A 25,206-nucleotide genomic window follows, 5' to 3' on the forward strand; every position below is an offset into this window, starting at 1 on the left:
GTTATGAGGTGGAGTTAATGCATGCAAGCATGGTGGCTCCATGAAAAAGTAGCACAAACCCAACTGGAATAACTGTACTCTTGTAAAGGAGAGTAATCCAGAGATCGGATACCCAAAGTTGCCCTCTGATATCACTTGGCAGCCCTTGCTCCAACCTTACTGTGCAACAAGCACCAACCTTAGCCAGGGTGAGATGGTGATAATGTGACCCAAACCCTTCACCTTATTGCATCCTCTGATATGACACATTATCAGAACTGTGATGCAGCCTACTCCTTGTAGTGTGGCTAAACATAAAATATTAATCAAACTTGGAGCCGATGAAACATGTCCTGGCTATGAAGAGTCCCATACTGGATGCGTTCCCCGGAATTTATAAAGCCTCACAAAACAACATGAACCCAACAGGTGCTACTCTCCACATGGGAAAGGGTGCTTTGTCCTTCCACATCTAAGAGTCATGGTGAGGGGTCCCTCAGGGCTATTAAATGGCTGGCCCTGCTACGATAATGAAATGCATGTTGCATAAATACCCACCACTTGTGATGAAGCCTGTAAATTGCACTAAACTACTGCAACACGGACCACTTCTCTAAACCATACCGTGACATATCTTGTGATAATGTTCAAGACTTGGTGGCTTTGTTTAGACCTTGATGAAGCTGTCATTTTGTCTGCTGTGTGATGTTGTATTTTAAATTGGACTACAGAGTCTCATTCCATCTCGTAAGCAAATTATTTCTCAGCAAACCTAACTGCCCAGACCTGTACCTCATGCAAAGCTTGTGTCACCCTTATATGGGACTTGAACTGCAGGAACTTTTCACACTTCCTGACAATTAGCCAGACTCTCTAACCAGCTTAAAGAATTTGCTGGTCAGCCAACCCTACCTGATACCCTGGGTAAAAGCCCCAAACCTTGCTAATGTGCTCACTTGCAGATAATGCTCGTTGTGAGGTGGCACACAAATATCCCACACTACCATTAAAGAATGCAATATATTCAGCCCCGAACAGGCTCAGACTGTGACCGATAGTGTTCGTTACATACATCAGGGGGAAGCATCCTATTTCCTGAACCCTAATATAACAGGCACACTTTGCACCACCGAGTCCGATAGATAAATGAGTGTTCCCGTCTCACAGCAATGCAGCCATGGACTGGCCTAAACTGCCAATATAGTAGACAGGAGATTTTCCTCCATGGCCCACTTGAATGTTAAGCTATTCAAACAGCACAATAAACTCCCCCTTACACAAGAACTGCTTGATTTTTGCCATCTTGATAGACTTTGACAGCATGGCAGGATTGGAATCCTTGTTCTGATGGAGCCTCTGCCACCAAAGGTGCAAGACAGCCACTGAGCTATAGCTCATTGGTCTTGCCTCTTATTGCGATCCTGAGAGTGGCCAGCGTGCCATAACTACTATACCCAGTCTAGAAAAAGATGTTATCTGGCACTTATCTAGGCAGCTGTAGAGGATAGGGTGTAAAGCTAACCAACGCACAGGGCATCCTTGTGAATGTGGTTGGAATCTTTAATGGTTACTTGAAAATGACTAGCCCATGTGCCTTAATATGTACTGTGGGGAACATTTTTTGGGTGCAAGACCCTACAAAACTACCTGGGTGCGTACCTTATGCTGTGAATAAACAACCCAATCATGCTACTGTAATTCTCCCCAGTAGACCTTGAGCATGACAGCCATACAAACCAGGCCCACCACCGGGGTAAACTAGGTCCAGTTCTTGATTTGCCTCATCAAGCAGTGGTGTCCTTGGGCTTTACTTTCAAGTGGTGGCATCCTAGTTACTTATAACATTAACTTCACCTGAAGTTATTAGAGTGCTTTACATGAGTACTGGTTACATTCACAAGGTCATACAAGTTGTAAGTAGGTACAGGAAGATTAAGGGCCTAATTTAGAACTTGGCAGACGGGTTACTCCATCAAAACGGTGATGGGATATCCAGTCCGCCAAAATCTAAATCCCATAGAATATAATGGGATATAGATTTCAGGGGACGGGATATATGTCACCGTTTTGATGGAGTAACCCATCTGCCGGGTTCTAAATCAGGCCCTAAGTGATTTCCCTACAATCACAGGATGTTGAGCCATCACTGAGACTGAAACCTGATTTGCCAATTCCACAGTCAGCACTCTGACAGTAACATTGTGTTCTGGGTAAAACTTTACCATACTCTTTACTTTCTAGAAGCAAGCTATGCTCCATAATGTACTCCTGATAGCAGAATCCCGATCTTCTGTGGCATAATGTCTCATTCATATGCTTCCCAGTAGTCCGAAAAGACAAAATTCATGTTGCTCTGTCAAAATGTGGACTTTTATTCATAAATCACTCCAGTCTTCCGTCTTGTTTTCTTAGGATCACTTTTATTTACGGCTGGGAACCCTGCTGAAGTATTGCATGCAAAGACACATTTGGCAAGTCTTAAGGCATACCTGACTGCACATAACTTATATAGATTTCAAACACAATGATGTGCATGCTTTGCTCCCTGCCACATTCCATTGCTCACCACAAGCACATCTGCTGATCATCAGAGTCACACCATCCTGTTTGTACTGAGTGTATCAATTATGCATGCCTGGACTAATCACTAACTTCTCTCTAGGCCATAAATGCTCAGCTGAGTACAAAGGTCAGTAGGTTATTTCTTGGACCAGTTTGTGTTCTTTGTACCAAAAGTCACAACCCTCACCCTGTGACTATCACATGTACTGGAACTCCTGTTTCAGGACATTTTACTGGTGTGTCTGTTTCTGTCTCACATATATATTTTGTGTACAAGATGGACTCTGTTCGCAAGATGGAGTTACTGTAGACATTTCTATTTTCACATTCCCCCCTCTTGTCAATTGATTGACACCTATTTGATGCTGGTAATCTTGTGGCTGTTTCCAATTGTCAATTAGCCTAATTTTTCTTCTAACCAAATTAGTTCCTACCCTGCTCATGTTTGCCATCTCTCTCCGGCAGCATTGTAGTATTATTTGGAAGGAACATAGCAGTAGTACTATTATGATGGGCAGAAGGGCTTTAAAAAACCCTGACATCCAGGATGGTAACCATGAGAACCACCCTGAAAACCAATCTGTAGGTTTGGTTTGTTCCATTGCCACGTTTTCTCTCAGAGTGTGCAAAGCTATAATTGGATAGGGTACCGTTATCGTCCTAATTTCCTGGAATGAAGGTACAGCAGGAGGAGCCAGTCTTGGCACATACTCCTCCTTCCATGGCCGTTAGTACATCCAGCACAACACGATGCTGCATCACCATTATTCTCATTGCCCTTGATTCTTCTCTGATAGCATTAACGCCATCATCTGTGCCATTCATTAATAACATACGTTTATATCTCGTTTGCTGCAGCCATCTGGCATTAGCAACTGCTTGGAACACTGGAATCAGTCCTCTGGGGGACATACTCGCACCCCAAACCTCACCTTCGGAGAACAGAAGAAACTCTTTTGGCACACCTTTCTCATCCAGGGTAAATTGTTGATGGATGCTCCTCTTCCACCTGTGTGTTGCATGCTTTCTCTCTTGTGCATGTGCATAAATGTCTCCCACTGTGACATTTTCATGTAATGGTACCACTAGCATTTGGGACATTAGCATAACAAGGGAACAAACACCCTGACAACTTTTGGGCAGTTGATAATGTGCTTGTGTACCACATGCCCAATACGTACCCATTAATGCTGCTGTTCCATCTTGTAGGCTTTAAAGATCTAATGTAATTTGACACTTTTTCTTCCTACCTACTGGTTGTGTACCATTGCCTCAAAAATGTGTAGTATAATTCAAGGCTGGAAACATATGTATTGGTGCTGGTAGTGTGTCAAAATATGTCATACTTGTTATTTCCTGGTCCCATATGGGACTACATCCTGTTTTTGTTTCCCTATAATTGGTAGCATTGAAAGCTACTTCCTTTAACACTTTGGAAGGACAAATAGCTCTAGTATTGAAAACCCACTGCCTATTCTCACATGCTGCACCTTTAAAGGTAAGTGTAGGCCATTTTTTGCATTCTTTCACTGTGCTATTCACATCTATTTTACAATGCCGCTCCACTCTTCTTCCTAATACTGCTGTGGTATTCATCTTTACTGCCCTGAAATAATATTTAGAATACTGTTTTCCGTTCCCTAAGGAGCAAGACATTAATGCTAACAGACATGTGGGGTCTGTTCTCTCCTTCACTCTCTTTATTTCAGTATTATCTACTGCATGTAGTATTAATGAGCAAACAAAACATGTCTTAGCTGAGTGTTCCCTGACAGTAGTGTGTAAACGTCTATACCAAGTGTTCCTCATCCATAATGGGTGTAGTGAGTGGTCAACAAGTTCTCTTTCTTTGCTTAGGTAATCGGGCAGATATATGCCTATAATCCCTAGGTGCTTGTGGTGTTACAATTACATTGTTACCTAGCAGATCCTTATCTCGCAAGAAGGAGGTCAGCAATTCTTTGTTACTTCCTGGCAGACCCTTATCTCGTAAGAAGGGGATCAGCAACTCTCTTTTACAACCTGACAGACCTTTATCTCATACGTAGGGGGTCAGCGACATCTGAAAATGACGACCTAGGAGGCTCTCACCCTTTATGAGTGTGAGAGACAGAATCACAAACAAAGACAATAAGCAACAAAGAATAAATGCAGTCCAACATCTGCTCAGTCTCTTAGTCCCCCCTCTCCTTACTCCTGGGTAGAAAGGCTGTGGTATTGGGACAGTCGTACATCGGATTAGTAAATCAAGTGCTTTAGTTACTCGACCTTTACTGCTGTTGGTGTTACTTGAATCATTTTGTAGGGGCCAAGAAAATATGGATCCTTCCATTGGCATACAAAGTTCTTCACGAAGACATGGCATCCGGGATAGATGTTCTTCTGTGGTACCACTGATTGGGCGGTGGAGCTTGCCTGTTGCAGCTGAACCTGCTTTGAGAAAACTTGCACAGCAAGTGTTAATGCACTCATATATGCTGACATATCTTGCCATACTAAATCAATTGTTTTTTTGTGCATCAACATTATTTCTATGGAGCACATAGCCTATAGGCATTTTCCTGCCTGTGACTATTTGATGCTGTGTCAAATGATGGTCCGAAGATGGAGCATACCTTAGGGCAAAGAGAGCTAAGGGCAAACAATAAATCCAATTTGCATTCAAAGTGACGAATAATTTACGTGTTTTATCCTTCAGAGCACCATTAAGACGCTCAACAATTCTGTTACTTTGTGGGTGATAGGCTGATACTAAAGAGTGTTGTATGCCTAATAATTTAGTCATGTGCTCAAATATTTTGTTGGCGAAATGTTTCCCAATATTGGAGCGAATCCTTTTTGGAATTCCCCATCTTGGGATAACTTCTTTAACTAAAAAGGCACTTTTTTCATCTTGGCTCTGGCAAGGATCTGTCTATATCCATCTAGAGAATGGACAGATGACTACAATCAAATATATCATGTTTTGGCATCTGTTAATCATGTCCACATGATCTCTTGAAAAGGGCCTTTGGGTTTTGGAATGGAAGATGATGGTGTAGTTGGTGGACTTGTGGTACCATACTATTTGCAAATGAGACACTGATGTAAAAATATATCTATTAACTTAGGAAGATCTGGCACAAACCAATCTGCTGATATAGCCAATCGTTTTTTTGTTTGGTACATGTGATGGCAAATGTAATTGAGTCAGAGCTAAGTGCAACAACCTCAGTGGCATCACTAGCTTTCCTGCATCTGTATGTCGATAAAGAAAATCACTTGAAACCACACACCCTATATCTTCTCAAACTTCTTTCTCTTCCATAGGAGCTGTTTCCTGTAAGTCCTGTAAATGATGTGCTGCTAATGCAAGATAAGATATGTCAGTGTTTCCAAGGTGCCCTTCTGTCACAGTACATATTCTAGAGGACTTCTGTCCTGCTTCTTTAGCTGCTTTGTCTGCTATGTCATTACTTTGGGAAATGGTATCTAACCCACCACTATGTGCTTGACATTTTACTATTGCTTTTGTCCCCCCTTTCTTTGATTCTAAAATCAGTTCCTGTAGGAGGAGACCATGTGCTACTGGCGTACTTTTGCTTTTCTTGAAACCCCGCCTCTCCCATTTGCTGAGACCTGAATGTATAATGGAAGTGACATATGCTGAATCAGAATAAACAGTAACATCATTTGGTGCACTATCTGTAGGTCCTGTATTAGAGCTTTCAATTCTGTAGCTTGTGCTGAAAAGTGGGATAGCAGTGGCATATACTGTAACACTGAATACATGACATTCAGTGGAGCTCCTGTTTGTTCTACTACTGCTGCACCTGTGGGCCTTATCCCTGTTTGCTGATCTATTAGAGACAAACCATCAATATATAACATTCTACTGTGTGGTAAGGGTATTTCTGAAGCGTATATTTCTGTGTCTTCTTGATGTGTTGTACAATCATGATCAACTTCTGTCAATGGTTCCACTAGAAATGGAGCTGGGTTCACTGTGTGAACATGGACAATTTTAATAGCGGTATTAGAAAGTATGACTTCATGTCCAGATACTCCTGTGTAGTTAAGTTACTTTTTGCTTTTTTGCAGAACTGCAAAAGGGGCATATTATACATATAGTGTTGTGGGACTCCCTGCTGTCATCACAGATGGCTCTTCTACCCCGAACGGAGCAGCAGCAAGTCCTTGTTCTCATGGAAACTGTCCTTTCACTATCCCATCTAATTGTCCACTGAAGTAGGCTATGGGTTTATGGCTCATAGGATACTTTTGTGTTAGTACTGCTGTCTCCATGGTATCTCCATTAGTATGTGAGAACAGAAAAAACTCTTTGTTATAATCCGATGTTGCTAACACTGGGGCGGTGGCTATATAGTTCTTTAATTCTTGGAATATTTGTTGCAATGGTGGTATCCAGTGCAGTATCATGGTCCCTGAAGGTGTGCCCTTGATCATCTGGTAAAAGGGTGCAGTCTTAGAGCTCACAAATTTGCATAACCCTAAAAATGTCTGTAATGCCTTCACTGTCTGGGGTAGTGGTTGATTTCTAACCGCTTCCACTCTGTCTTGAGTAATTTGATGACCCTCAGCAGACACTACCTGTCCTAGGTATTATACTTGCTGTTGAGCAATTTGCAATTTCTGTTTTTCAACTTTGTAACCTTTGTATGCTAACAGTATCAGTAATTCCACAGTGTCCTCTTCACACTTTGCCTTAGTGCCACTGCAAATCAGCATATCATCCACATATTGTAACACTGTACTTTCACTTTGAAAATTCATCAGATCATTCCTCAAAGCTCTGTTAAAGCCTGAGCATGATTCACAATACCCTTGAGGCAAACGAGAATAAAAATATTGAATTCCACAGAATGTAAATGCTGTCAAATAATGCCTCTCTTTGTGTAAAGGTACACCATAAAATGCATTCTTTAAATCAATCACTGTAACCACTTTGCTGTGTTTGGGATGTTGATTAATATCACTGAGGGGTCTGATACTACAGGAAACTCTTTCACTACAATAGCATTAAAGGGGTGAAAATCCTGTACCATCCACAAATTATTTCCCTGGAAGAATCGGGGTGTTGCAAGGGTGAGGGAGAGGTGTATAAAACTCCCTGCTTCACTAAGGCTTGTATGGTAATTGCTATTCCTTCATTTGCTTCATGTGAAACAGGGTACTGTCTAACTCTAGTCAATTGTGCATTTCCCTTTAGTGTTATTTTGAAAGGTTCAGCGCTCAGTATTAATCCAACATCGTTTGAATCTTGTGACCATAGCTGTGGAGGTACCTGTGCAAGTCATTGACCAGCTTACCCTGTTGTTTTTCTGGATATCCGTGGTGGGCACACTTCTACTGTTATTTCAGGCCCTGCTGCTTCTTGGAACACTATCCTAGTATCCTTTACTTTTTCTTCTAGTAGGTCTTTAACTGAAATATCAGATACCTTGACTCCTGGAATTGTGAATATCACTGTTGCCAACACATTTCGCTTGTGGTCTTCTGCTTCTAGAATCCCAAATATTTTTGTTAACCTGATACTGATTAGGGATAGCACTAATTTTTCTTCTGTCTCCGGGTCTGGAAATTCTAGTCTAAACTGCAATTTAGTTGGTGTCTCTATCCACTTGCCCTGAAAGGCTGGTTCTGTCATTATGAATTTCATTATGCTTTTCAGTAGCAGGGTTACATTTAGGGGTGCATCTCTCATTTGCACTTATGTATTGTCTGGGGAGGTTTGTAAGACCATACACATGGGTGGTATCCCTGGTGTGGAACAAAGCATTGTCCCATCATCGTTAAATATAATGGACATGTTCAGTTTGTTTAACAAATCTCTTTCCAATAAATTTGTTGGAGCTTGTGTGCATATCGCAATGACTCTGAAACTACAGAATCTCCTACCTGACCTGGAATGTCACAGGTGTACCATACTGTCATTATTTCACCTGAGAACCCTTGTGCTGCCATGGTTTTATATGAGAGTGGTAAACCTCCATGTCTAATGCACGATTTGGTTGCCCCTGTATCAATCAAGAATTTATATTTTCTTCCCAATATACTAATGGACGCTATAGGCTCTTGTTTGTAATTCAATGTATTTGCTATCACAGGGCACATCACTGTCTCAGGTGCAGACTGTCATGATGTAAAGAATGGATTAGTCCCTTCTTGAATAATTGTGCCCCTCCCCTTCATTGGCTTTGGGACAGGTTGTGCTTGCTGCTGTATCTGCTGAATATACTGTGGTGCTAACTGTTTCCCTGGGGTGCATGTTACCATCCCTGTCTGATAATTCTGTTGTAGTTGTATCATTTGCATTGGCTGTTGTGACGCCATTTGTGGTGTATTGTACACAAAACCTTGTGGCTGTTGCTGGTACTGTGGCGCAGGAGAAAAAAATCCCTGCAAGGGAAAATGTCTTCCTTGTCCCAGTTGTACCTTTCTAAAGCGACAATCTGTTATTAAGTGCCCTTTCCTGTTACAGTGATAGAAGGCCATATTTGTTTTATTTCCTCTACCTCTGCCTCTCCCTCCACCCTGTTGCTGCTGTTGCTGGAATCCTTGCATCATTTCTGGGGAGGCTGACCCATGGGACCTTGATACCACTGCTGTTGTGACAGTATCTGTGGTAGCAGTGCTGTGACTTGAACTGGAGGTGTTTGGGTGACTACATTTGCTCCTATTGTGCTCTCTTCCTTTGCATTTTTCTCTAACTTTTAAATAGCCAATTTGGCTGTGACACAGTCCAAATGTTCCTTTGTTTTTCTTTCCTTCTCCAACCTTTTTCCAGCATGGTGCAGTATTATGCCCTTTATTTCCTCCCAAGATTTACTATCTATTGCCACTACTATGTCTAATGGCTTCTGTAGATCCTCTGGCAGCGCGTTTTTCACAAAGTGAAAGAACAGTCTTGTCCCTTGTGTATCTAGGGGACCCAGCTCTGTGGTCCACAGTTTTCTTATGCGTTCAACATATTCCAGCACAAACTTATCCTTCCCCATTACTTGGCTTATCATGCCACCTATATCTGGTACATCTGAATATCTCCTTCTCAATTCTGCCCAGACAAGTGCACATATGCGGTTAAATGTTTCTGTGTCTCTATCACCATCAATCAAGGTTATTAGTCCTGCATTGGTCCCAACATACTTGCAAGGAGGCTCTTAATGTCCCCTATTGCTAATTGTACTCCTGCTGTGTGCCTTTTGAGGGCAGCTATCCATTTAGAAGCTCCCTCAGAAAGTAGTGGTAATTGTTTCTTTAAGTTCTCCTTAGCAATATGTTGCCATGGCACATAGGTCAAATTTTGTGTACCTGGACCCCTTTGTATCAGTGGAAGCTGTCTGAATTGTGGCCTTCTTCTCTCTACCCATTGTCTCATTCTGGGGTACCTACCATTTTCCCTCTCCACATAGTGTTGCCACACATGTAAAGAGTCCCTAATGTATTCATAATCCCACACTACAGGTACGTCCCCCTTCTATACAATCCTGGGCTGTTGCTAAGTCTTGGGGGTTGAAGGAACCTTCTCTAGGCCATGGTGAATTAAACTTGCTAGGTCTACTCTCTGTGTAATCCGCCAAATCATAGGAGAAAGGGTAGACAGCAAATGAGTCTTGTTCTCCTATAATTACTCTCTCATTAGGTGTCAGATCTCTCCTATTTGTCATTTTGCCACATACATTCATATTAACCTTAGAGGCGTCCAAATATTGCATATCTAAATCATCATCGCATTTTCCTACTGTCTCACTGTCTCGTTATTTGCCCTTGCATTGTCCCTTCATTACACCTGGATTTCCACGTTTCCCATATATTTTTAACCTTTCTACTTCTGTCATCTTTTTCTTTTTCTTGGTGTGTTTTGAGTGTCACTCAATCCTTCACTCGCCATTGGTAAACTCTGTTGGGACTCTGTATGTTCTGCAGTGGCTGTATCATATATATATATATCTTGAGATAATGCATTTGCATTATCAATGTCTGGTGTTATAGCCTCTAATGTATTTCTTTCTTCCTCTGTCATCATTCTATGTTCCTGTTCCTCTCTCTCTCTCGACATGCGTTTGCTTTCTCTTCTATTTCTAATAGGTGTTTTCTATTTAGTTCATTTAGCTGCTTATTATGTGAAGGACCGAATTAAAATGTGGTTCTGGTAGGCTAATCTCCCCGCTACTTCTGGAACTTTGGTCTGGAGAGTGTTGGAAGAAGTCTGGTGCTAGTAATCTTGTTGTTTTACCTGAAATCATAGGGTCATCTCTTTTTGTGTAGTGTCCTGGCTATGAGATAGTGTCACCTTTTGGCTTTCATCTAGTTTCAAAGTGAAGTTAGCTGTGACTTGCCCTGTGTATTTACTTTTTAGTGTGCAATGAATACCTGCGTCTTCTGTTTGTGTTATATCTGGAACAACATTACTCTCTCCTAATGGATGCATTCCTATTGCTTGTTTAAGTCGTCTTTTGTCTTTCTGATGGGGACTTACTTTTTCCTTATAAGGAGGAGGATGCCAACTACATTCAGAAGGTTCCTCTACCTTGTCAGATTCAAAAGCTTGCCACATGTTTAAGGTCACTATTCTCTTTTTTAATTTCTCACCTTTATATGTCCCATAAATATATGTTTATAAATGTCCCAATTGACATGGGTCAAATATTCCCTCCTCTGCTCAAGGACAAGGACTATGTTTTGTACCATACACCACTCCTTACAATGTTTCTTTACCCTATTTTGATAAACCTGAAACACTTTGATAATATGTTGCAAAGGAGTATCAGACATATTACTTTGATCAAATGTTCACACAATATGGATAATTTACAATAACAACTTTTTCAATGCATAAACGAACGCAAACAATGTACATATATTATTATCAACTCATCATCTCATCATCTGACAAAACAGTATCATAAACTATTACACTATTGTCACTTTCCTGTATTTAGTGACAATTCATTCCTGTTTCGTCTCAAGGACCCAGGATGGATACACCACTACGAAGCTATTTACTTAATGCAGACACTGTGACATTCTTAGTCACGTCTGACTAATTAGTAGTCCACCCTACAACAATATCCATATTGTATCTTATGCCCCTTCTAAGAAGCTCAAGGGAGAAATACTTTTAAGGACATAAATTTATTCAGAGAATGTCTTGGCCTCACCTGTCTTCCCGAACTACGAGGTCCCACTCCCCCATCTCGATGGCAGATTTTGTACAAATACTGGTATCTGCTTACCTGTTTGAGTGCTCTTTAATCAACGAAGGGGAGGTGGTGGGTTTGGCCCCTGAGGTCCAGCAGCCTGACCGCAAGAATTCTCCTGGCTAAGGCACACCAATGTCAAAATGTGGATTTTTATTTCCCTCTGTCCATTAAAAAAATCGCTCCAGTCTTCCGTCTTGTTTTCTTAGGATCACTTTTATTTACGCCTGGGAACCCTGCGCAGGTAAAGACACACTTGGCAAGTCTCAAGGCACATCTGACTGCACATAACTTATATAGATTTCAAACACAATGATGTGCATGGTTTGCTCCTTGCCACGTTCCATTGCTCACCACAAACACCTCTGCTGATCATCAAAGTCACACCATCCTGTTTGTACTGAGAGTATCAGTTATTCATGCCTGGGCTAATCACTAACTTTCCTCTAGGCCATATATGCTCAGCTGAGTACAAGGGTTAGTAGGTTATTTCTTGGACCAGTATGTGTTCTTTGTACCAAAAGTCACTACCCTCACCCTGTGGCTATCACATGTACTGAAACTCCTGTTTCAGCACATTTTACTGGTGTGTCGATTTCTATCTCACTTATTTGTTTTTTGTACAAGATGGAGTCTGTGACTAGCACATGTACTGAAACTCTGGTTTCAGCACATATTTTACTGGTGAGTCTATTTATTTCTCATGTATATTTTTTGCAGAAGATGGACTCTGTTTGCAAGTTGAAGTTACTGTAGACATTTCTATTTCCACAGCTCCTAGGTTGAGGCAAATATTAGCACCATTATTTTGTGACATGGAAGATGCATGTGTGAGCGAATAGGTCATCTCCCTATCAAGTTTAACCATTGCCATCACTGGGACTCAACGATTGTAAAATTAAAAACTCTTTATCCTAGTTCACCTTACCCACTTAAGATTTTGACGGAAACTATTGAGCAAACTTGTCAGGAGGTCATCTCACCAATGTAATGCTCACCCTGTGGTGGCCTTCTGAAAACTCTCGCCACACCTCTTCTGGATATGTCAGTCCATCTTCCTGCAACTGTGTTGCCTTCATCAGCGTGAGGTGTGCCTCCCCGTTAACGCAGATATAGGAGTAAGGAGAAAAATAATGACATAAATGTTCGGTTCACTTCTCAATTTCATCGTAAGCATCAAATATTTTTTTGCCTTATTGTCTGTATCACTGCAACCGTACCCTTATAGCCAGCACCCCGGTGGAATCAAGCTGTATCTTAAAAGAGGTAGGCTATAGAATAGAGGTGAGGTTGCAAGCTGTAGGACCATCAGGCTCTCCATAGCTAGAGAAATATTTGCCGTAGATCACACAATTTACATGGCAAAGCACTGATTTAGCTAAATGTTTGCCTTCACGTTGTACCAAACAGCCAGTAAATCTATTTCTCTGTCCTTATGTTTCACCTGCGCTCTGCTGGGCATTGATGGGGGCCTTTAAAAGGCATTGCAAGAAGTTGTCAAAGCAGAATATCAGTAGAAGTGTTTAGTCTAACCTTTTGCTGAGCTAACTTTTAAAGAATGTTTTTTTTCTTTTTTGGAAGATTGCACGACCAGTTAGCGAGAAGTAACTTAACAACAATTAGGAAAGAATTGGCTTCCAGAAAAGTAATGTAATATTGAACATGTATGAACCTTCTGAGCCATTGTGGGTCGGCAAGTCATTCTTGAATTGCAAACAGAAACCTGCATGCTGGTTTCCGCGGGTTAGCATTTCCCCTTTGGGTCATAACATGCACTGCCAACTACAAACAAGTTATCTGTCAGTATTTTCCAGGTGCTGAAGGGAACTGTAAAAGGAGTGAGAGTTCGAACATTTTCACGGGTCTCAACCAAGTGACTTGAAGTAAAAGGAGGCAAGCTGAGCTCAAGTCTGGTACACTTCGGGCCGTATTTATACTCTGGTTGCGCCGAATTTGCGTCGTTTTTTTCGACGCAAATTCGACGCTAAACTAACGCCAACTAACGCCATATTTATACTATGGCGTTAGACGCTTCGGGCGCCAAAGTGCCCGGAGTGTGCGTCATTTTTTAGCGTGAACCCCTTCCTTGCGTTAATGATATGCAAGGGAGGCGTTCCCGTCTTAAAAAATGACTCCCAGGCCTTTACGTGGTATTTATACTCCCGGGCAAAAATGACGCCCGGGAGTGGGCGTGGCCAAAAACGGCGCATTTGCGCCGCTTTTTAACGCCTGGGTCAGGCATGGCGTTAAGGGACAAGTGGGCTCAAAATGAGCCCAGAGTGCCCTCCCCTGCCCCCAGGGACCCCCCCTGCCACCCTTGCCCACCCCAGGAGGACACCCAAGGACGGAGGGACCCATCCCATGGACATTAAGGTAAGTTCAGGTAAGTATTTTTTTTTTTTTTTTGTGGCATAGGGGGGCCTGATTTGTGCCCCCCTACATGCCACTATGCCCAATGACCATGCCCAGGGGACAGAAGTCCCCTGGGCATGGCCATTGGGCAAGGGGGCATGACTCCTATCTTTACAATGATAGGAGTCATGTTGATGGGGGATGGGCGTCGTTAAAAAATGGCGCAAGTCGGGTTAAGACGATTTTTTTGCCTCAACCTGACTTGCCCCATTTTAAGACGCCCATACGCCATTTTCCCCCTACGCCGGCGCTGTCTGGTGTACGTGGTTTTTTTCCACGCACACCAGGCAGCGCCGGTCTGGTAGCGCCGGCTAACGCCATTCAATAAATACGGCGCCCGCATGGCGCTTCAGAATGGCGTTAGACGGCGCTAAATTTTTTGACGCTAAACTGCGTTAGCGCAGTTTTGCGTCAAAAAGTATAAATATGGCCCCTCGTACCTTTTACAAACGCATGTGCGGCTCCCACAAACAGGCTCACAAATTATTGCATCAATTTAAGTGCGTTTTCCTCCAGTCGTGCTCTTGTACACTTGAAAAGGTAAACACTGGCATGGGATATTTTCAACTGCTCGTGGAATTAAATCAATCTGATTTCTCTGGAAGAATTTGGATCAGTGCGGCCGCGTTTCCTCAGCATTCACACCGATCCCCTGAGAGCTGCAACGGCTGTGTGCACCAGTGCTACACTAATGGCAGTCCCCCACACCACGGGCCCCATCCAGTGTACTCACCCTTGCTAATTCGACCTGAAGTGAGCAACAATTCAGGATCTGTCTGATCCGGCATGCTGGGTGCTGGTGCATGGTGGGGAGAAAAACATGCTGAACCCTCGCCTCTTGATGCTTTAAAGCTCCTGCCGGGCACCTCCTAATGACATCAATAAACCTCCTTTGCCGCGAAACAGAGAAAGGGCTCCGCACCTTGGCTCTTGCCCCTGAAGTCGCTAATGGCACCTCTCTGCTATTTGCAGGAGGCTCTTGCCAAGACACTCAGAAAGTTTACGGTCGTGCAGATTCATGACAGCTTGAGCCCGGGATGGTTACAGTCAGCACGAGGGTGCATTGTCTAATAACTTCTCAGCTTCCGGTGTGACTGCTTCCCTGCCTTGATCAGATTTGCCGCTTGTTGGTGTTCTGGGACTATGCTGGGATTTCCCGTCTTCAGCTATCTATAGAGAGGAAAAGACACGGCACACCTCTTACCACAGGCCTGTCACCTGATATTAATTTCAATTAATTGGATCTGATCGCCTTGAGGCCCCATCAGGTTTGCTGGTAATTGGGAGGGGACGATTCTAACAGACTGATGGAAAGAACAATACATTTTTGGCTCCCTTGTGACTGCAAAGGGGTTCCGTTCCCCCGGCGGTCTTTGCAGCATCTTGTATTATATGTGATGTGTTGTGACGTCACCACCCACAAAACGTCAATATACCTTATTTTGGGGGGCAAAAGAAGAAACAGATTCGCTCGTGAATGCTCCGTGAATGACCTGGCTTCTGGAAGACATGTCTGAAACGTGCCTGACTAATGGAATGGAATGCTAGATGCTAGGATACAGGTGGTAACCATGTGTTTTTTCAATTCTATTATTTTATGTTAATCGAAAATGCCAATAAAATATGTTTTATAAAAAAAATGCATTTATTAGGAGGATGCTACCCCCCAAGCATCTGCACCAATCACCACACCGCAGCAACGCTCCTGTTACTATTGCCAATGTTTACGAATTCCAAAATATTGTGTACAGGATCACTACTTTTTTTGTAAATTGGTCGCTCTGTATCTTCAAATTCCTAATCCAAAAATAAACACGTTAACATCTCCTCATTTAGGTGAAGAGGAATATAAAACTTTAAAAGCGCTTCGACGCCTCGTCAGGGGTAGTAAGCGCTATGTAAATACTATTACAATACAATACAATACAAATGTGAAAGGTGTCAAAAACCAGCGCAGACATACCTGACCCGACTCGGTGACCCTAAACCCAACTAACAAGTCAAGAACGCATTTATTTGGCTGGAGTGTGACACTCTAAGGGGCATATTTATACTCTGTTTGCGCCGGAATTGCGTTGTTTTTTTGCGTCATTTTTTTACGCAAATCCGACGCAAAACTAACTCCATATTTATACTTTGGCGTTAGACCCGTCTAGCGCCAAAGATCTTGGCGTTTGTGTCATTTTTTAGCGTGGACACCTACCTTGCGTTAATGATATGCAAGGTAGGCGTTCCCGTCTAAAAAATGACTCCGAGGCATGTGCGCCGTATTTACACTCCCGGGCAAAAATGACGCCTGGGAGTGGGCGGGTCCAAAAAAATTACGTCCAGCCGTTTTAGCGTCATTTTTTAACGCCTGGTCAGGGCAGGCGTTAAGGGACCTGTGGGCTCGGAAGGAGCCCAGAGGTGCCCTCCCATGCCCCCAGGGACACCCCCTGCCACCCTTGCCCATCCCAGGAGGACACCCAAGGATGGAGGGACCCATCCCAGGGAACTTAAGGTAAGTTCAGGTAAGTATATATATATATATTTTTTTTTGTGGCATAGGGGGGCCTGATTTGTGCCCCCCTACATGCCACTATGCCCAATGACCATGCCCAGGGGACAGAAGTCCCCTGGGCATGGCCATTGGGCAAGGGGGCATGACTCCTGTCTTTGCTAAGACAGGTGTCATTTCAATGGGGGTTGGGAGTAAAAAAAAATGGCGCTAATCGGGTTAAGGTGAAAATTTTGCCTCAGCCTGACTTGCCCTATTTTTTGGCGCCCAAGCTCCATTTTCCCCTACGCCGGCGCTGCCTGGTGTAAGTCATTTTTTTTTACGCACACCAGGCAGCTCCGCCGGCTAACGTCATTCCATAAATACGGTGCCCTCATGGTGCTTTGGAATGGCGTTAGCCGGCGTTAAATTATTTGACGCACAACTGCGTTGGCGCAGTTGTGCGCCAAAAAGTACGGCCCTAAACACCTTCCCTGAAGTTGCGCCACTGTCTTCATCCTCTCCTTATTTTCTGTGTGTATCTATCAAATATATCAAAGAGGTTTTAAAATTGTGATGCAAACGTGTATCGAACAAGAAGAATATTATGAAATGTTTCGCACATCAAAAAAAAGCTAGAAGATATGCATTACCAGCGTTTTTAAGCTCCAGGGAAACGGAAAAAATACAAATGATGCTTAAGAGAAATTGTACTGTTACACTAGAGTGTCACCTAGTGGTCATAGTTCAAAATACAATGCCTTGCTCGATGACTTTCCATGCGTGATCTGCAGCTGTGTTGCTTAATATACCAAGAGTATTCACAGACTAAAACACTTCAACATGTTATTCAGAAATTAAATAAATACATTATTTGCATTTACATTACCATTTAACATACACATACTTCTAATATTTCTTAAAAGTTAAATATTTTTTATTATTATATTTTCAATTTAACATTATTTCCATTGGGTTTTATTCTAAGTCCCTGCCTCCATTATGGTCTAAGGGAGGGAGATGCAGTGTCAGTGGCTGGTCTTGTGAGGTGCTGGCCTTACTACTGCCCCTTTTTTTAGCAGTAGTAACTTTAATTTTAAATTTGTCTCCGTCCTTCTTTCTGGCAGTGGAGACCTGTAAGTCTATACTTTTGCTTGAAAATGATTAACATAATGCTGATACGTGTGTTCAGCTTAAAATAAGAAAACAATTTACTTTGCTTAAAGAATTAACATGCTAAAAATAATAGGGATTGTTTATCACTAGAATTCATATACGTCATTATTGTAAGTTAGTTGTAAAGTTAACTATTGTATAACTAGGACAGTGAGCATTATATTAAATTTTGGTTTAAAAATTGCCAAAGCCGTAGAATTCATATAGAAGGACATCGTGTATCAACGGTGTAAATCAATGAGTGAGTGAATTGGTCAAACGCCTAAAATATTCCACATTAAATCACATTTTTTTCACCAGATTGTCATTTTGCTGAGCTCACTAATGGAAAGGTAGACTATTGGGGGAATAGAAGCCTAAAACTGAACACATTAAGGTCTTCAATAGTATGTGAAATAAGAGAGGGTTTTCATGCAACTGTTAGTTCATATCACTTGCTCAAAAGCATCAAGGCATCTATTATCAGTTAAAGTAGCACATCAATACTTTTAATCTACCAGATTTGGGGTCTTTTAAAGTTGACCCAAATATCTGAAGGAAATGAGAGAGGTAAAACAAGGTTCTGTTGTAGAGTAGTCTTAAACTCTTTCCAGCCATCATTTACAATATGTGCCAAGTATGCTTCATATTTTAGTTTGAGGTTTCTATGGCTTTGGAGATCCTAGCTTCTGTGCTAGCAGTGAAATCTTCTATCTGGCGTGTGGAAACCTCCCGCTCAGCAAATGTACTGTTCCTTGATCCTGACAATTGAACCATTGCTCTTGGGTGGTCCATGTTGGTCTTTTTCATCTTCTGACCTTGCCCATCTGATGCATGTATACTCCTCTGGCTCTTGATCCCCCTACAGTGGTGCTCTTAAAATGCCACATCCCTGGAGACCTACGCTTTTGATCTCCTCTGGATCTCTTTGGAGTAATAGCTGTCCTTGTCTCTCCTACTCTCTGGTTCCTGTTAATGTTCATAGCAGAAATGTACATGCTTGTGGACCCTCGCCTACACCCTGAATGTACATGCTGTGCCCTGGACACTGTTGCCACTTTTCCTTTGCCCTCCTCGGATGGAATGAAACATCAATCATCTTTTGAAAACCAATGTAATCATAAGTCTTCAGTGCTCATCAGTTTAAATGTGTGAAAGAATACTAATTTCTAATTGGTGTTATGTGACTGACCTATGTTACCATATACCCTCAAACCCTCCAGTGTCCAGTGATTTGTTGAATTTAGGAAAAATGTTGCCGATGTAGGATTCCTTATGTTTGCAAGATCAGTGAGGTATTAATTCCAATAGTTATTGCATAAGGTGTATAGGCTTCTGCAGCAAAATGTAAGGTGGCAGAGCATTTCTCTGTTCTTTACACAATCTCCATGCTTCCTCATTTACATATGGGTTTTCAGTTACCTACTCCCCACCACTACAGTTCAAAAAGGTTAGGCATAGCCGTATCAGTGTTTTAGGTTTTGCTGCCTGTTGTAAAAGATCATAGACTGCAAGTACATTTTCATTTTCCAGTCGGCAACAATGTAAAATATAGGAAGATTTGGTGCTCTGTTGGCAGTGACCTTGGCTCTGATCTGCCTTTTGAGACAGGTCTTTAACTCAGTTATAAAAGTCATTTCACCAAGACAGCATTCCAGATGAAGGTGAACTGGATTATTCTAGCTTTTGTTAAAATCTATTTTAATCCTGAGCACATGCTCTCAATTGGGTTCCCTTTTTAGGTCAAGACTAGACAGCGCTTGTGCTGTCTCTTAGAGACATGTTGTATTCTATTTTGTGAGCTTACAGCCCACCCTCTGCTTTCATTTGTCAGTGTCCTTAAAAGTTCCTTGCTTGTAAGTGGCTAATCTTGTCTTATTGTCCCACCTTTTAGTCAATTGTTAACTCCCACAGAGCAACGCCACAGGACTTGTACTCTTTCTCTAGTTCCATTTTATTTCCTGGCTCAGGGACCATTGTTTTTAATTTGCAATGAGCACTTCCCACATGCGAGCATGTTTTGTTTCCCTTGATCAGCACGGCCATAGCTTCACAGCCACCGCGCTTCCTCTGCTCTCTGCGCTTTTCCTTGTCTCGTTAGTCTCCTGCTCGTCTTTGCAAGCGCTTGTGATTTAACAACTCTGCAGTAAACAGGGCTCTAAATCACTGTTGGTCATGCCCTATCTAGTAAACGTAGCCTGCTTACAGAGGGCATGCAGTGGTGTGCATTTGTTTAAGGAAGAATTCATTTGTACAATTATAATATCTGAGTCGCTGCCTGGAAATGTATAATGCTCGGTAACTAAGGGGCGGGGAACTGGCTCCAGAATGCGTAGAGTAGCAGCCAATGAGTCCGTCCATTGTCAGAGAGAGACATTTAAGCCCATATTTATACTTTTTTAGCGCCGCATTTGCGCCGCTTTTTGACGCAAAAACGGCGCAAAGTTACAAAATACAATTGGCCCATATTTATACTTTTTGACGCTAAACTGCGCTAACGCAGTTTAGCGTCAAAAAATTTAGCGCCGTCTAACGCCATTCTGAAGCGCCATGCGGGCGCCGTATTTATGGAATGGCGTTAGGCGGCGCTAGCAGACCGGCGCTGCCTGGTGTGCGTGGAAAAAAACCACGTAGACCAGGCAGCGCCGGCGTAGGGGGAAAATGGCGTTAGGGCGTCTTAAAATGGGGCAAGTCAGGTTGAGGCAAAAAAATCGCCTCAACCCGATTTGCGCCATTATTTTCGACGCCCAGACGCCATTTAAATGACTCCTGTCTTAGTAAAGACAGGAGTCATGCCCCCTTGCCCAATGGCCATGCCCAGGGGACTTATGTCCCCTGGGCATGGTCATTGGGCATAGTGGCATGTAGGGGGGCACAAATAAGGCCCCCCTATGCCACACAAAGAAAATTAAAAAATATAAAAAATTATACTTACCTGAACTTACCTGAATGTCCCTGGGGTTGGTCCCTCCATCCTTGGGTGTCCTCCTGGGGTGGGCAGGGGTGGCAGGGGGGGTCCCTGGGGGCAGGGGAGGGCACCTGTGGGCTCATTTTGAGCCCACAGGCCCCTTAACGCCTACCCTGACCCAGGCGTTAAATAGTGGCGCAAATGCGGGGTTTTTTGACCCGCCACCTCCCGGGCGTGATTTTTGCCCGGGAGTATAAATACGACGCATTTGCGTCGCCGTCATTTTTTTAGACGGGAACGCCTTCCTTGCATCTCATTAACGCAAGGAAGGCGTTCACGCAAAAAAATGACGCTATTTGCCCATACTTTGGCGCTAGACGCGTCTAACGCCAAAGTATAAATATGGCATTAGTTTTGCGCCGAATTTGCGTCGAAAAAAACGACGCTAATTCGGCGCAAACGGAGTATAAATACGGGCCAATTGTATTTTGCAAGTTTGCGCCGTTTTTGCGTCAAAAAATGGCGCAAATGCGGCGCTAAAAAAGTATAAATGTGGGCCAGTATTTATCCATCAAGATCGTCTTTTGACAAGCAAAAATATTTGGAAAGCAAAACTACGTTATTCTCTACCAGTTAAACACTACTACATGTGATTCATCTTTGAAAATAATTACGTAAATATTTTAAGTAAATACTGGTGCTTAAAATGTAAAAAAAAATTAGGAGAACTCATGAGGTTTGTGCGTGCATTTAGACTTCTAAAGCACTGTTTCCAAGATGTACAATTCAGTTATAACAAATTATCCCATCGCAGAGCCAGGAACAAATACATAAGTAGTATGTCCAAAGATGGCGCCATTTGTCGCAACGCTCCTCGTTTGTTTTGATGTAATCTTTCTGGAAGTGTGCGCGCACAGTACAAGCATAGTGCCACAGCTGGCAGTTGGAGGCATTGGTTATGATATTTCTTAGGAGCCGCTCCAAAAGTGACAGCAGCATTGCTGCACTGTGTAGAACCGCCTGCCTGAGGCTGCTGTATAAAGAATAGTTCCTCCTGTGCGGTTTCCTAGGCACCCTTTACTGATGCTTGCATGTAACTAATATCGTAGTGTTTTGTGCCGGGTGTCACCTGCCATGGCTCTTAACTGCGCTTGGCACATTACCCCTGCCCTTCGCCTCCTGGTTCTCCTGTCCAGAGTTCTTCCTTCTTGATGCCTACCAAGGTAACCCCTGTGTCCCACAGTGTGCAAACTGTCCCTCCTTGCTATTACTTTGGGGTCACCTTCTACGCCCCTTTACCTCACCTTCCTATCTTAACCGCAACACCCCCTCTCAGTGAGATGCTCGCATCTCTAGTTTCTTTTGGCAACTGAAGCATGTGTAGTTTCACGCCACTGCGCATCATCTCTGTATAGTAGTTGAAAGAATTAACTTAATAATCGCTCTTGCAACTTAAAAGACTTCACGGCATAAACCTAAGACATATGGCTCAGTGCGTATGACAACGATAATTTCCACTCAAAAGCAGCCTGCTCACTCTAAGGCATTACAAGATGAGCTCAAAAGGTGATTGGGTGCATTCCTTCTGAAGGTGATTACATTGCCTGTTACAGCCTGCTTCCCTCGAATAAGAGCATCTTTCTGCAGACAGTTCTGGGATTAGGAAGAAGGAAGTTGAGGCAAAAGATAACCAGCCTCGCTAGTGATACTGGTATCCGGTGTCCTTGCTGCGTCGGTTGTTCACTGACAGAGTGCTGTGGAGTTCAGTCCACCATCCCACCTCCCCTGCATCGCCTCAATGATGCACAGCAAACGAGGCTTTCAGTGTAATGTCTTCTGAGGAACTGCAGCTTTCATGGTGAGTGGCATGGCCTCTTCAGCTAAGTAAGGAACAGAATCACATTACAGATGGAGAAAGCATTGCAAGAACCTACCGTCGTTGCTGCCATAAAGATATAGGACACGGAATGTGCCTCTTTCCCGTTAAAATCTCGTTCCCACTCCAGTAGGGTTTTCGTATTGTATTTCAAGCTGGCGGAAACGGCATTGTGAGCTCATAAAAACACTGCAAACATGTCTGGGAGCTAAAAAAAAAATACTATCTAGGACAATATGTGAGTGGTATATGTAAGACCTACCTGCAGTCAACCTTACTAAAAAGCACACTACGGATGAAGGCTGTGCTCAAAAATATTCATTCAGAAAATTAAAGCTGCATGGCTCGCTCTTTAAGATTAAATCCAGTGCTTGTATAGTACAGTCGTAGGGAATGTAGTAGTAGCCGTGAAAGGCAGAATAGTAACATGTTTAGGTTTTCATCCCAGAAATCAGGGTTAGTCACAACTAGGAAAACGCACAGTATTCGCTGTAACCTCCCTACTAGTGGCAGTTCAGTTAATTTGCAGATGTTCGTTAATTATGAAGGAAGAAGGGGCTGAGGCATGAGTGATACTGCAGAGTTGAGATACATTTTGCAACACCCATCGTGGTGGCATGTGACTTTTTTTAAAACCTTTTTTAGGGTCCCTTTACTACGTTGTTACAGCTGGGGCTCAAGAATCGCACTATTATTAGTGCAAGTTAATTACCTCCGACTGTCCACTAGACCGCTTACTGCACATCTTTCACAATTAACTACGGTACTTTTCCAATTTGCATCAACACTTCAGGCCTGCATGTCATGATTTTCCCTTTAATGGTAAATACCGCTGTCTAAAGCTAACTAGCGATTTTAGTTAGAACTATAATGCCTGGAATTAGCAAAAACATTTCATTTGTGCAAAACATGGTCTTACCAAAGTGTAAACATTCACCCTCGGTCATCTTTTGCACTGAAAACAAATGTGAGGTTACTCATTGATATCTTTTAGTATAGTTTTAGTATAGTTTGATTTCACAAAATTCAGACCAAATAACTGTTTGTGGACAGATTCCAAATCGACATTTAGGCAGATTTTTATCATCCCAGCTTCCCTTAACAAAGCAGTGTTTGTAGCCATCTAGTACATCAGCATCTTACTAACCAGTTTCTTGGTGAATCATATTATAAGAAAAAATGTTATCAAAATATGTACATATTGCTTAAATCGTGTAATACCCATTTCTCATGTGCTACCTTCCAGGTGTCGTTATGCCATACAATGTAAGACTGCTCTAAGATGTGATGGCGTATGCAGTATCAATTGCAGTTTTGTCAATACACTTTCATGACTTTGCTTTTCTTTTATCACCTGTTGAGCCTTCATATTTCAAAGGTCTTTCAGTGGTTTGGTGAGCTTTCTTTTTTGACTTATTAATGACATTGTTTTACCATCAAAAATATAGTACATAACACAGTCCATGCTTTCACTTCCTCTAAGCCAACCTTACATTTTTATCAGCACTAAACAGCAACAAAACAAACCGTACCAAAAAAAGCATAGACCAAAAATACTAGATCAAATTTATTAGCAGGGATTTAGTCAAAATAAATGCACTCAACACCACTACAATTACTATACTCCACTTTATTACACTCCACTCAACAGCATTCGACACCACTCTCTACTGCTCAAATCTACAATTATCTACTTCACACTCAAGCAATCTACAAAACAAATACATTCAGAAACACACTACACAAACCCAACAGCAACACACCATGGTACTTTACACCACTCTATTCAACGACACACTAATGTAGTCTACACATCAACACTACTTCAGCATAATACACTATACTAACCTACTAAACACCACTCAACTTTACCACAAGCTATCCCACTCTATAACATTCCGCTCCCCTAAAGTAAGCCACTGTATGCCACTACACTCAATACCACTCTCACAATATACTCTAAAACACTCTACCCCAATCTACAAAACATCCTTTACACATCTCAACTCTGCTCCAAAACACTACACAACCCACCAAACCACTACACAACACTCTACTCTACTCTAAATCTCTACTCCACTCTAACAATTTACTCCACTCTACTCTACACCCTTTAACTAAACGACACAATACTATCTACCATACACTACACAACATTCCATAACACACCATGCCTGAAAATGGAGTCCCTGGGCTGTCAAGGGGTCTTGTTGTCCGCTCAACATCATTTGTCGAAGGCTCCCCTCATCACTCTTGGCTTAAGATAGCAACATGCATCCTAGAGTGTTGAGGTGCTACACGAGTGCCCACATTGAGCCCAAGATAGCGGAAAGGCCGCCTTCCAGCAGCATTCAGTCTCCATTCTCTGGGGACCTGCACAAGCCGCCTGGGTCAGGCTAGACCAGGGGTGCTGACAGAGCTTATCTGTTGCCGCTGGTTCCTCTTACAGCTTGTTTTTGTTTTGTTTGGGAGTATCATGTACAGGGCCACTTTTCTCCTCCTTAGAAATCTCCCACTACTTAGGCCCTCTCTTTGTTTTAGTTTGTTTTGTTTACACCTGTCACACAAATGCCAACATGCTCCGACTAGGCACGGCAGAAGGTGTCTCGAACTTTGAATCTTCTTCAGCTTTTCCATC

This window comes from Pleurodeles waltl, chromosome 10 (genome assembly GCF_031143425.1).
Source record: "Pleurodeles waltl isolate 20211129_DDA chromosome 10, aPleWal1.hap1.20221129, whole genome shotgun sequence".
Taxonomy (NCBI): domain Eukaryota; kingdom Metazoa; phylum Chordata; class Amphibia; order Caudata; family Salamandridae; genus Pleurodeles; species Pleurodeles waltl.